General features: G+C 35.8%; 1 pseudogene; it reads left to right on the forward strand.

The window, feature by feature from the left end:
* The first annotated feature begins 3,877 nt into the window (after nucleotides 1-3,877).
* LOC116656472 lies at nucleotides 3,878-6,090 on the forward strand (annotated as a pseudogene).
* Nucleotides 6,091-12,109: the final 6,019 nt, after the last annotated feature.

Consider the following 12,109-nt stretch of genomic DNA (forward strand, 5'->3'; position numbering starts at 1 on the left):
AACACTTTCAGAAATCATGAGATGCATTCAAAAAGACAACGGGAGTATGACATTCGAAGACCTAATTTTCAAATCAGTCGAAGAATATAATGGGTCCATCCATTCAGTAATAAAGGAAAAACCAGTTGAGGTGTTTCACTCCGAACACCACAGAGGACATAGAGAAACGGAGGACCGAAATCAGGGAAAAAATAAAAAAAAAACAGGTAGCCGACTAAGAATACCATAATCAGGATAAAATACAGCCAAAACAATATGAGACAGAAGATACAATTCATGTAAAAATCGACAAAAGACTAGGTACCAAGCTTCCCCACGCTATAAAAAAGAAACAGTCAAAGAAAATAATAACACTACAACAAAAAATCCATCCGGGAAAATAATACACAAGAATAACATCAGAAACTAGCTTTCAGACTATTCATACCAACTTTCCTCAGCGTGTTTACAGTCCTTGATTATTCAAATTCACAAGTGATCACTTGAGACTGGACTTGCGGCCAAACAAGAGGGAACATTCAAAATCATCCATACATTCGACCTAAAAGAATACGACAATACATTTGACGAACTTAACAAAGGACTAAACAGCCTCACACCATCACACCATCTATACCCCTACCTGCCAAATGATTGGCAGGAACACCGGACCGCCATGATCATGAAATACTAAAGAACAAAATAAACGGACAATTAGAAAATAATAATTATCAGCAGGTTATAATAAATAAAAAATTAAGTGAGAAAATTAATCAAATAAGTAACGTAACGAATGCCATTTTAAAAATAACTAATAATTCAAACGAAATAATTAATGAAGAGGTAAATATCCTCAGATATAGAATTCAAATAGTAAAAGAAGAAATATCTAATATACTACACGCAATAACTTGGGCCAAAACAAATATTATAAACTCTTTTATATTCTCAACAATAGAAACCAATATTTTAGAACAAATTTTTAATAAAGGAAATAATCTGTTAATTAATGTGGAAGAATTACTAGAATTTTCAAAAGTCAAACTTGCATCGAATAATAAAGCTCTTCTGTATATCATAAGTATCCCAATAATAAGTAATGAAATCTGTAGAACCCTATTAGTCAAAGCAGTAAAAAAGGCCCATGTAATATATGACATAAAATATGAAAACTTGTTAGAATGTAAAAAGAAACTATTCGCGATATCAAAACCATGTGAATCGCATAATGATAGAACCATTTGTGTTAAGGATAAACTGTTAGACTTAAGCAATGGCACTTGCGTAAACGCTCTATTAAACCTAAGACCACAGGAATGCAAGGCAATAAACAGCCAACATGTGCCTAATTTTGAGGAATTACTACCAGGAACACTGATGCTGAACGACTTTAACGAAATGGTTTCTTCGGAGGGAAAGAACCTTAATCTTCAAGGATCCTTCATCATCCAGCACAGGAACTCCACGGTACAGATCGGCGAAAACATCTACAGAACGGAAGAGGTCACTGTGGTAGACCCCGAACCTCCGCTTTTCCAACTGTCAGCGGTAAACCCTAAAATTAACGAAGTCCTCTCCCTTCAATTAATCAAAGAATTAAACATAAATAACACTAAGATTCTGAAAAAAATTAAAGAAGAGAAGACAATCGAGGCTTCCGTAAATTATACGTCAGCCACTATCCTGCTCATAATGATCGTAAGTCTGATCATAATGCTAGTTAGAAGATGCAGACCAAAAGAAGCCGCCCCGAAAACGACAAAAACACCGGCGGATCCAACCCCACCTAACCCTGTTCTGTTCTACGTTGCGAACGAGGACGCCCGCGTTTAAGGGGGGAAGAGTTAACACCTAAAATGTCAAACACTAGAGATTATTAATAAAACGCTAGGTCCAAGCACATAAGTTCTCAATAACAACTGCAAAAGAGCTTACATAAACGCATTGAGTGCACCGTGCACCGGATGCAATATGATGCCGTGGCACCAATAAGGGTCACACGGATCGAAAGACACGTGCGCTGAGTAAGCACTTATTACACAGCCACACACAAAAAAAAAAGTGTCCGGGTTGGGAGATCAGAGTACCCTATCCCCATGTATTTTGGACCGCTGAACACGAATCTGAAGTCCGTTTTGGTCGTGTACGTTTCTTCCTAACCTCAAAAAAAGTTTCACATTTTTGGAGGTATGCGAATTTTTTTTTTAATTTATTGGATTTTCATGAAACTGGGTACCCAGGGGTTTTTAGGGTCGCTGATTACGAATTTGAAGTCAGATTTTCAAACTTCAATATGGCGGATCCAATATGGCGGACGAATTTTCAAAAAATTGTTGTGAAACTTTTTTTGAGGTTAGGAAGAAACGTACACGTGCAGGACCAAAACGGACTTCAGATTCGTGTTTAGCGGTCCAAAATAATGGGGATAGGGTACTCTGATCTCCCAACCCGGACACTTTTTTTTTTTTGTGTGGCTGTGTTATGCTTGCGATCGTGGGAAAGCCAAAAGAAAGAAAACACCCAAATATTTGGCAAAGCTCACTGAACTTAATGGCAAGTGCATCCACCAACAACACAATGCACTTGCATTGACCAATCAGCAATGAAGATATGGACTTAAGCTACAGCAACAACATCAGCTACCAATGACATCGAGGGACGCCAGCAGCAGCAGTAACCGCGACCGAGATCGCGGCAGCGATGGAGCAACGCATAGGTTTATTTATTGATTATAAGAATCATAATTGTCAGTTCTAATCCGATACTCAAATAAACAAAATGTGAAAAAGATTAATTTCTTTTTTTTAAAGAATATTAATAAAATCTTTTTAACTGGCGCCCGAGCAGGGACCTGGTGAAAAACCGCGAAAGGATACAAGTTCCGAATCTCGTTCAAATCAGTAAAAAAATTCCGACGTTCGGCTATATCTTCAATTAATTAAGAAAACGCCAAACACCGCGATTCGGAAGTGGAAAAGTGCCGTTAAAAAAGAAACTCTACAACGCACTCCTAAAGGAATTGTACCTAGACGAAAAACCAGGCTCCAACTTTTATCGCCGTGATCCCTTCAGTACCCGTTCAGAGGGAACGTGATCCAGGTATAGAGGAGGCTCCGTAGTAGACCCACACACAGGAGGAATCGTTGCTGCGTGGGACAAAAAGGAATCAGCCGAACCTATCGTCACGATAGCACGCCGAAATGATTTTAATGTAAGCTAGTTAAGAAATATTTGAAAACAGAAAAATCCATAAGAAACCTTGAGTAAAATAAACACGAACAAAAAATTAATAGTGTATTGTAGTATGCATGGGTCATTATAGGAAGCATCCACTGTAGCAATACAATATTGTGCTACAGTGTTGTTATATAAACATAATGCCCCGGCCAAATATCCAGTCATATATATATGCCTTAAAGCCTCACTCCTGGGAAGTGCATTGGTCAGCAAATTCCCATGTGTTGACAACGCATACAAATGAGCCATGCATACTTACACCCTTACGCTCGGGCCGCTACCAGCCTTATATACGAGCATAGAAATATATATGAATATGAATATAGCCGCGACTGATCGCTGCCGAGCTTTTGTAGGCAGCGCAGCCGCGAGCAAGAGAATATCAAATCACTCTGGATTTGACTTTCAAAGAATAAAGTCTACACGAACGAAACACAAAAAACACAATAAAGATTATACCTTAAACAAAAACTACATGGCTAAACAACGAAAACTACATGGCGACCGTGAAGGTTCAAAGAACCTGTGGATAATAAACTAACAACAACAACAAGTAACAAGCAAATAATCAACATCGTAATGCAGCCACCAACACCACTCGGTAATACCAGCAACAGCAGCAAGCACAATAGAAGTCAAGAAAACCTGCCCTGAGCAAGATATGAAGGTATGCATCCTCGGCGATCAGCAGCATTGCGGTGAGGCCAAGGCCAGGTGAAGGTGAACAAGAACAAAAAAAAAAAAAGCTGGTGAAGAAACTGACCAAGTCCTATGACTCTTCCCTGGCCTCCGAGCCAGCTCATCAAGCAGATTCCCCGTCTGCTCGGCCCCGAGGAAGTCAAGTCCACTATCAAGTTCCAGATGAAGAAGGTCCTATAATGGCAGACGAAACAATTGCCCAACGGGCATGCATAAAAGATATTTCAAATTCCATACCAGAGTTCAAGGGCCAAAAACTAAATCTTCAAAGATTTATCACAGCCTTGAATTTGGTGAATTTAATAAAAGGCACATTTGAACATATAGCGGTTGAAGTAATCAAATCAAAAATTGTAGGATTAACCCTATATAAAGTCCAAAATGAAACCACAATAAATGGAATAATTAAAAAACTCAAAGACAATATAATCGGAGAAACATCAGATGTTATCAAAGCAAAAATGTCAAAAACACTTCAAAAAGGTAAAACAGCTGAAAAGTTTACAACTGAAATCGAAAACTTGCGAAAGCTTCTTGAAGCATCGTATATCGATGAGGGGTTGCCTGCCGAACATGCTGATAAATTCAGCACAAAAGAGGCAATCAACACAATGACAAAAAATTGTGAACATTGACGCCTTAATATGACAGGAAATCCAAGTACAATCCTATACAACCGAAGAGAAAAATCCTACCACAATAACAACTTCAGAGGAAATTACCGCGGAAGAGGTTATTATAACAATAGTTACCACCAAAACAACGGTTATAACCAAAATAATGGGTATAACCCAAACTATAATAACCACACCAATAATGATAGAGGTCGTGGAAATTCTAGAGGTACCAACCGAGGTGGAAATAACGGCTACAATAACAGTAACACTGGTGGAAATACCAATTCCCAAGTTCGAACTGTTGAATCCTAGCCGGAAGACTAAAGCCTTCCCTTAAGATAAAGCCACAAAACTTACAACTGTATAAAATAAACCTCAGCCTCAATATTTATGTAACCATTAAAAATTACGTTACAAAAACATCCCTAACTCTGTTAATAGATACAGGCTCAGACATTAGCATTTTAAAAATAAATTCAGATCAATATAATGAAGTAGATTCAACAAAAACCATAACAATGTCTGGTATAGGAGAAGGTACTATTCAATCTCAAGGTTTAACTTTTGTAGAAATTCAAACAGGAAAATTCATAATTCCATTTCATTTTCATTTAGTAAACAATGACTTCCCAATACCATGTGATGGCATATTGGGAATGGATTTCATAGAAAGGTTCAATTGTCAACTAGATTTTCAAATAGATCAAGATTGGTTAATAGCAAGACCATCAGATTTCAATCAAGACATAAATATTTCAATTACGCATTCAAAAAATAATAACTTATTTATCCCTGCACGATCCGAAGTCGTGAGACAAATTAATATAATAACCACCCACAAAGAAGTCCTTATCAAAAATCAGTGTATAGATGAAGGCATCATTATAGCCAGCACTATAACTGATTCAAGCAACACATTTGTCCGAATATTAAATACGACCGATAAAAATAAAATTATAAACATTTCCAAAATAAAGTACGAACCATTGGAAAATGATCAAATTGTCCAAAGCAACGAAACTAAAACCAGAAAAGAAGATGTCCTTTCAAAATTAACGAAAAATGTTCCTACAATGTATAAAAGCACCCTCACCAAACTATGTACCGAATTTACAGATATATTCGGATTAGAAACCGAACCAATTTCAGCAAATAACTTCTATAAACAGAAGCTGAGATTAAAAGATTTTACACCAGTCTACATTAAAAACTATCGAACACCACATAGCCAAAAAGATGAAATAAAGAAACAAGTAGAAAAGCTAATAAAAGATGATATAGTAAAACCATCAGTATCAGAATACAACAGCCCATTGCTGTTAGTACCCAAAAAGTCACTTCCTGGCTCAGAACAAAAACGTTGGAGACTAGTTATTGATTATCGTCTAATAAACAAAAAGCTACTAGCTGATAAATTCCCACTACCAAAAATTGAAGATATCTTAGATCAACTTGGTAGAGCAAAATTTTTTTTCCTGACTAGATTTAATGTCTGGATTTCACCAAATTACCCTAGAAAAGGAATCAAGAGATATTACCTCTTTCTCTACAAGCACTGGGTCATTCAGATTTAAAAGACTACCTTATGGAGTAAAAATAGCACCAAATTCATTCCAAAGAATGATGACATTAGCATTTTCGGGATTAGAACCATCCCAAGCTTTCCTTTATATGGATGACTTAGTAGTTATAGGTTGTTCAGAAAATCATATGATAAAAAATTTAACTAATGTTTTCAATCTATGTAGAAAACACAACCTTAAGTAACACCCTGAAAAATGCTCTTTCTTTATGCACAAAGTAACATTTTTGGGACACAAATGCACAAACAAAGGAATTTTACCCGATGATAAAAAATTTAACGTAATAACAAATTATCCTGTTCCGTCCGATGCAGATGAATCTTGAAGATTCGTAGCCTTTTGCAATTACTACAGACGTTTCATACCAAATTTCTCGTATTATTCAAGACACCTACCCATTTGTGCATGAAAAACATAAAATTCAACTGGACTACTGAGTGTCAAGAAGCTTTTGAATATCTTAAAAACGCACTAGTCCAACCCACACTATTAAAATACCCTGATTTTAATAAAGAATTTTAAATTTTGAAACAACAGATGCTAGTAAGCAGGCATGCGGCGCAGTTCTAACCCAATCATATGATGGGATAGACCTTCCGGTACGCCTCAAGAACATTTACAAAAGGCGAAAGTAATAAGTTCACAACTGAACTGGAATTGACAGCTATACATTGGGCAGTTAACTATTTTAGACCATATATATATGGAAAATATTTCACTATAAAAACAGACCACAAACCATTAACATATCTATTTTCAATGAGAAACCCAACTTCCAAGTTAACAACAATGAGGTTAAACTTGGAAGAATATCAATTTACCGCAGTATACTTTAAGGGAAAAAAACAATTATGTGGCAGATGCCTTATCAAGAATAAGCATCGATGAACTAAAAGAAATGAACAGACAAATACTAAAAGTCACTACTAGATCCCAAAGTAAACAGAAAAATAACTGCGCAGTTTCAACACCTAGTTCGGATTTGCAAAAGCAACCGACAGCTTCCAAGCCCAAGATATTTGACGTCATTCATAACGAAGATGTTAAAAAAGTAGTGACCTTGCATTTAACAATATCGAAGTGTTCTCTCAAGATGGGAAAACATATATATGCAAGAATAAACGTTGATGATCTATATACCAATGGAATATTCGATTTAGATCAATTTTTCCAAAGGCTTGAAAAATAGCCGGTATAAATAAGATTAGACAACTTAAAATGGCACCGAGTGAAGAAATCTTTGAACTCGTTTCAATAGCAAAATTTAAAGATAAGGGCAATGAAATATTATTAAATTTAAGAGTAGCGCTACTCCAGCCGGTGACCATAATAGAAAATAAAATAGAAAAGGAAGCTATTCTGTTTACATTTCATGACGATCCTTTACAAGGCGGACACACAGGCATAACAAAAACGCTAGCAAAAGTAAAAAGACATTACTATTGGAAAAACATGACACGTGACGTTGCAAACCACGTAAAGAAATGTCTGAAATGCCAAAAATCAAAAACCACAATCCATACAAAAACGCCTTTGACGATAACAGAAACCCCATTAAAAGCGTTTGATATAGTATTAGTGGACACGATCGGTCCATTACCTAAATCAGACGAAGGTAACGAATATGCAGTCACTCTAATATGCGACTTAACAAAATATCTCGTTACAATCCCTATGCAAGACAAAAGTGCAAAAACAGTAGCGAAAGCCATATTCGAATCTTTTATTCTAAAGTACGGTCCAATGAAGACGTTCATTACGGACATGGGAACTGAATATAAGAATTCAATTATTAATGATTTATGCAAATATCTCAAAATTAATAATATAACATCAACTGCACATCATCACCAAACATTGGGGACAATAGAAAGAAGCCACAGAACATTTAACGAATACGTTAGATCATACGTTTTGTCAGATAAAACAGACTGGGATGTTTGGCTTATATACTTTACATATAGTTTCAATACAACACCCTCTGTTGTACATGGATACTGTCCATATGAACTAGTGTTTAGTAAAACCCCAACCTTAAACATTAAATTCAATAGTAGTGAATATATTACACCACTGTATGACGTAGAAAACTTTGCAAAAGAATCAAAATTCAGACTCGAAAACGCTCATAAAAAAAACGAGAATGATGATTGAACAAAATAAGCAAAAACAAAAAGAAACCTATGATAAAAGATCAAATGATTTAAAATTAGAAATAAGAGATAAAGTTTTATTAAAAAACGAAGTATGGCATAAATTAGACTTTAAGTATACAGGACCCTATAAGGTAAAAAGTATAGGAGAACGAGATAACATAACAATCTCAAACGTAAAGAATAAAAATCAAACAGTTCATAAAGATAGATTAAAGAAATTCTATTCATAATTCTATGGTGGCCACCAATCAATCAATCAAAAAAAAAAAATAAAAATTATATATATAATATACAATAATAAGCAAATAAGATAACTATTTTTTCAGAGAAATTTTACATATGACAATAATGCAAACAAAATTAAAATATAATTTTTTTTGTTTTGTTTAAATTTTTCTAAAATTCTAGATTTTAATCATAAAATATAAATTAATCATATATTACTAAAATTTAATTAAAACATATTAAGAACATCTTTAAACTCTACACTAAATGTATATAATCAATAGAAAATAAGTTAATTCAAAATAACTCCATTTTATTACGTTATTTTAAAAAAGGAGGGAGATGTAGTATGCATGGGTCATTATAGGAAGCATCCACTGTAGCAATACAATATTGTGCTACAGTGTTGTTATATAAACATAATGCCCAGGCCAAATAGCCAGTCATATACAGATGCCTTAAAGCCTCACTCCTGGGAAGTGCATTGGTCAGCAAATTCCCATGAGTTGACAACGCATACAAATGAGCCATGCATACTTACACCCTTACGCTCGGGCCGCTACCAGCCTTATATACGAGCATAGAAATATATATGTATATGAATATAGCCGCGACTGATCGCTGCCGAGCTTTGGTAGGCAGCGCAGCCGCGAGCAAGAGAATATCAAATCACTCTGGATTTGACTATCAAAGAATAAAGTCTACATGAACGAAACACAAAAAACACAATAAAGATTATACCTTAAACAAAAACTACATGGCTAAACGACGAAAACTACAATAGTTCAAATCGAAAATAAGAGGAAAACCTCATCAAGAAATTAAACAAAAAAAAAAAATTTTAAGAATAAAATTAAAAAGGATATAAAAATTAAGTTTAAGGAAATCCCAATCAAATCATACAAATTAATAACATATGCTCCAATTGAAACCTTACGAAGATCTAAACTAGAATTTGTAGAAAAAATTAAATATAATTCGCTTGACATCCAAACAACTAACCCTCATAAGACCATTAACGATCATCCATTAAAAACCTCATTAAAATGACTGAACAGGACTTGGTAGATAGGATGGGAAATCTTGCAGGACCTTCGTCCTCTGTAAGGACGAGTTCGAAACTACTGACGGAAAAAGACATTGAAGAGAAAATTAGGGACATACTTCAAGAGAACCTAGCTGGGTTGGTAAAGGAAATCATTAACCCAAACAAGGACTTTTCAAACTTTTCAGACCAAATAATTAAAAGGGAACTAGCCCACAATATTGGTGAGTTAGATAAATTACCATACATAGTGCGGACACTTAGAGACTTTTCCGGAAACAAGACCGAATATTCGTCTTGGAAGAAAAGTGTAGAAAGGGTTTTAAAAATCTATGACAGTAAAAATGGGTCCCCAAAATATTATGGCATAATATTAGCAATTAGGAACAAAATCGTCGGTCAAGCAGATGCTGTCCTCGAGTCCTATAACACACCTTTTGACTGGGAGGCAATATCGAAGTGTCTGACTGCACACTTTGCTGATTGGAGAGACCTAAAGACACTAGAATATCAGTTGTATGCACTTAACCAAGGCAGCAACTCGATAGTTTAACTCTATCAAGCCGTATAACAACAACTTTCTTTGATTTTGAACCAAATTTGGAATCTCGAAGCATCTCAGGAAACTATACAGGCACTAACAGCACTGTATAGAGAGAAAGCACTGGATACATTTGTAAGAGGCCTGAACGGCAATCTTTCCCAACTTCTGGCTATTAAAGAACCCCACGACTTAGGATATGCATTACACCTTTGCAACCTAATAGAGAATCAGAACACTAGGAATGGTCAAACACCAAAAAACATTTACCCCAGAAGAGATAACTCAGTACCCGTTAGAGGGTATCCGCCACAAGCCCTACCCCGAATGACCAAACCAAATTTTCAACCAAATCTGTACCCAAGCCAAGTAAAAAAACCCGCAATCCCACCAAGGATATTTGAAACAACACCAAACCGACCTAACCCACTCAACCAAACTCAGACAAATCAACCAGGAGCGCAAGCTTTCTTTAACCCCAACCCACCTCCCAGACCCCAACCAAAGCCAACACCCATGGACGTAGACCAGTCTATTCGTTCACGCCACGTTAACTATATGAATAGACCTCAGGACAACCATTTTGTAGGGGAACGACCCCTGAGCAAGACAAATGTTCAAAATACTAATAAAATGCAACGCCAGTTCAATATACAACCAGAAGTAGATGAGGAACAAGAATATTTTCAGTCATCGGAAGAGAATGGAATAAACGAGCTCGATGAAGAAGCTTCATGGCAAGCGGAATCCGAACAACAGGAATCCATTGATATGTCAGAGTTATATTTTTTAGAATAAACCGTTCCTCCTTACCCTATTTTAAGGTAACTATCGGGAATGGCAAAACTCTGAAATTCTTAATTGACACCGGCTCAAACCAAAATTACATTCAAGCGAAACTAGTACCAAGCCCTAAACCCAATAGTAACAACTTTACAGTAAATTCAGTAGGAGGGAATAACGAAATAAAACAACATACAATAGTTAAACTTCCCAACATATCAGATACCCCACTAAAATTCTTTCTATTAGATACACTGAAAACCTTCCATGGAATTCTATGTAACGACACTATGAAAAAACTAGGGGCAATAATAGATGTTAAAAATGATATTCTGCTGTTGGAAAATAATAGGAAAATTAAAATCCATCAATTAGAGGCACAAGCCGTAAACAAGATCGGACCAACAGACGAACATATGACAGAAACTCAAAGAGAAATAATCAAAAAATTTATCGACACCCATAAAAACCTTTTCGCCGATCCTGAAACGAAACAAATTACACTACCAGAGTTGTAGGTGAAATTAGGACTTACTCCGATACCCCTGTCTACGGAAAGCACTACCCATATCCGGCATCGCTTAGGCAAGAAGTAGAACAACAAATTCAAGAAATGCTGCAGGATGGCATTATTAGACCCTCACGGTCACCCTATAATGCACCAGTTTGGGTAGTCCCGAAAAAAACCGACTCTAATGAAAAAAAAAATACAGGCTAGTTATTGATTATAGAAAGCTCAATGTGGTAACAATATCCGATCGGTACCCCATTGCTGAAATAGGCGAAATAATCGCACAATTAGAAAACAACAGATTCTTCTCAGTACTTGAAGTGGATTTCATCAAATACCACTTAAAGAGTCAGACATGGAAAAAATTGCATTCGCAGTGAATAGAGGCAAATACGAATTTACCAGATTACCATTTGGATTAAAAAATTCACCAGCCATATTTCAAAGAGCTTTAGATGACATTTTGCGAGAACACATAGGGAAAATCTGTTATGTGTACGTCGACGACATCATCGTTTTCAGCAAAACAGAAAACGACCATGCCGAAAACTTGAACAAAGTGTTGCTAACATTACAAAAAGCCAATATGGCTACAAATCGACATGCCACTTTTTCAAAAAAGAAGTTGATTTTTTGGGATACACCATTTCAGAAGAGGGAGTTAAAACCAACATCGAAAAAATCAAGATAATTGAAAACTTCCCAATACCTAAAACACTAAAGGAACTTCGAT

This window comes from Drosophila ananassae, chromosome XR (assembly GCF_017639315.1).
Source record: "Drosophila ananassae strain 14024-0371.13 chromosome XR, ASM1763931v2, whole genome shotgun sequence".
Taxonomy (NCBI): domain Eukaryota; kingdom Metazoa; phylum Arthropoda; class Insecta; order Diptera; family Drosophilidae; genus Drosophila; species Drosophila ananassae.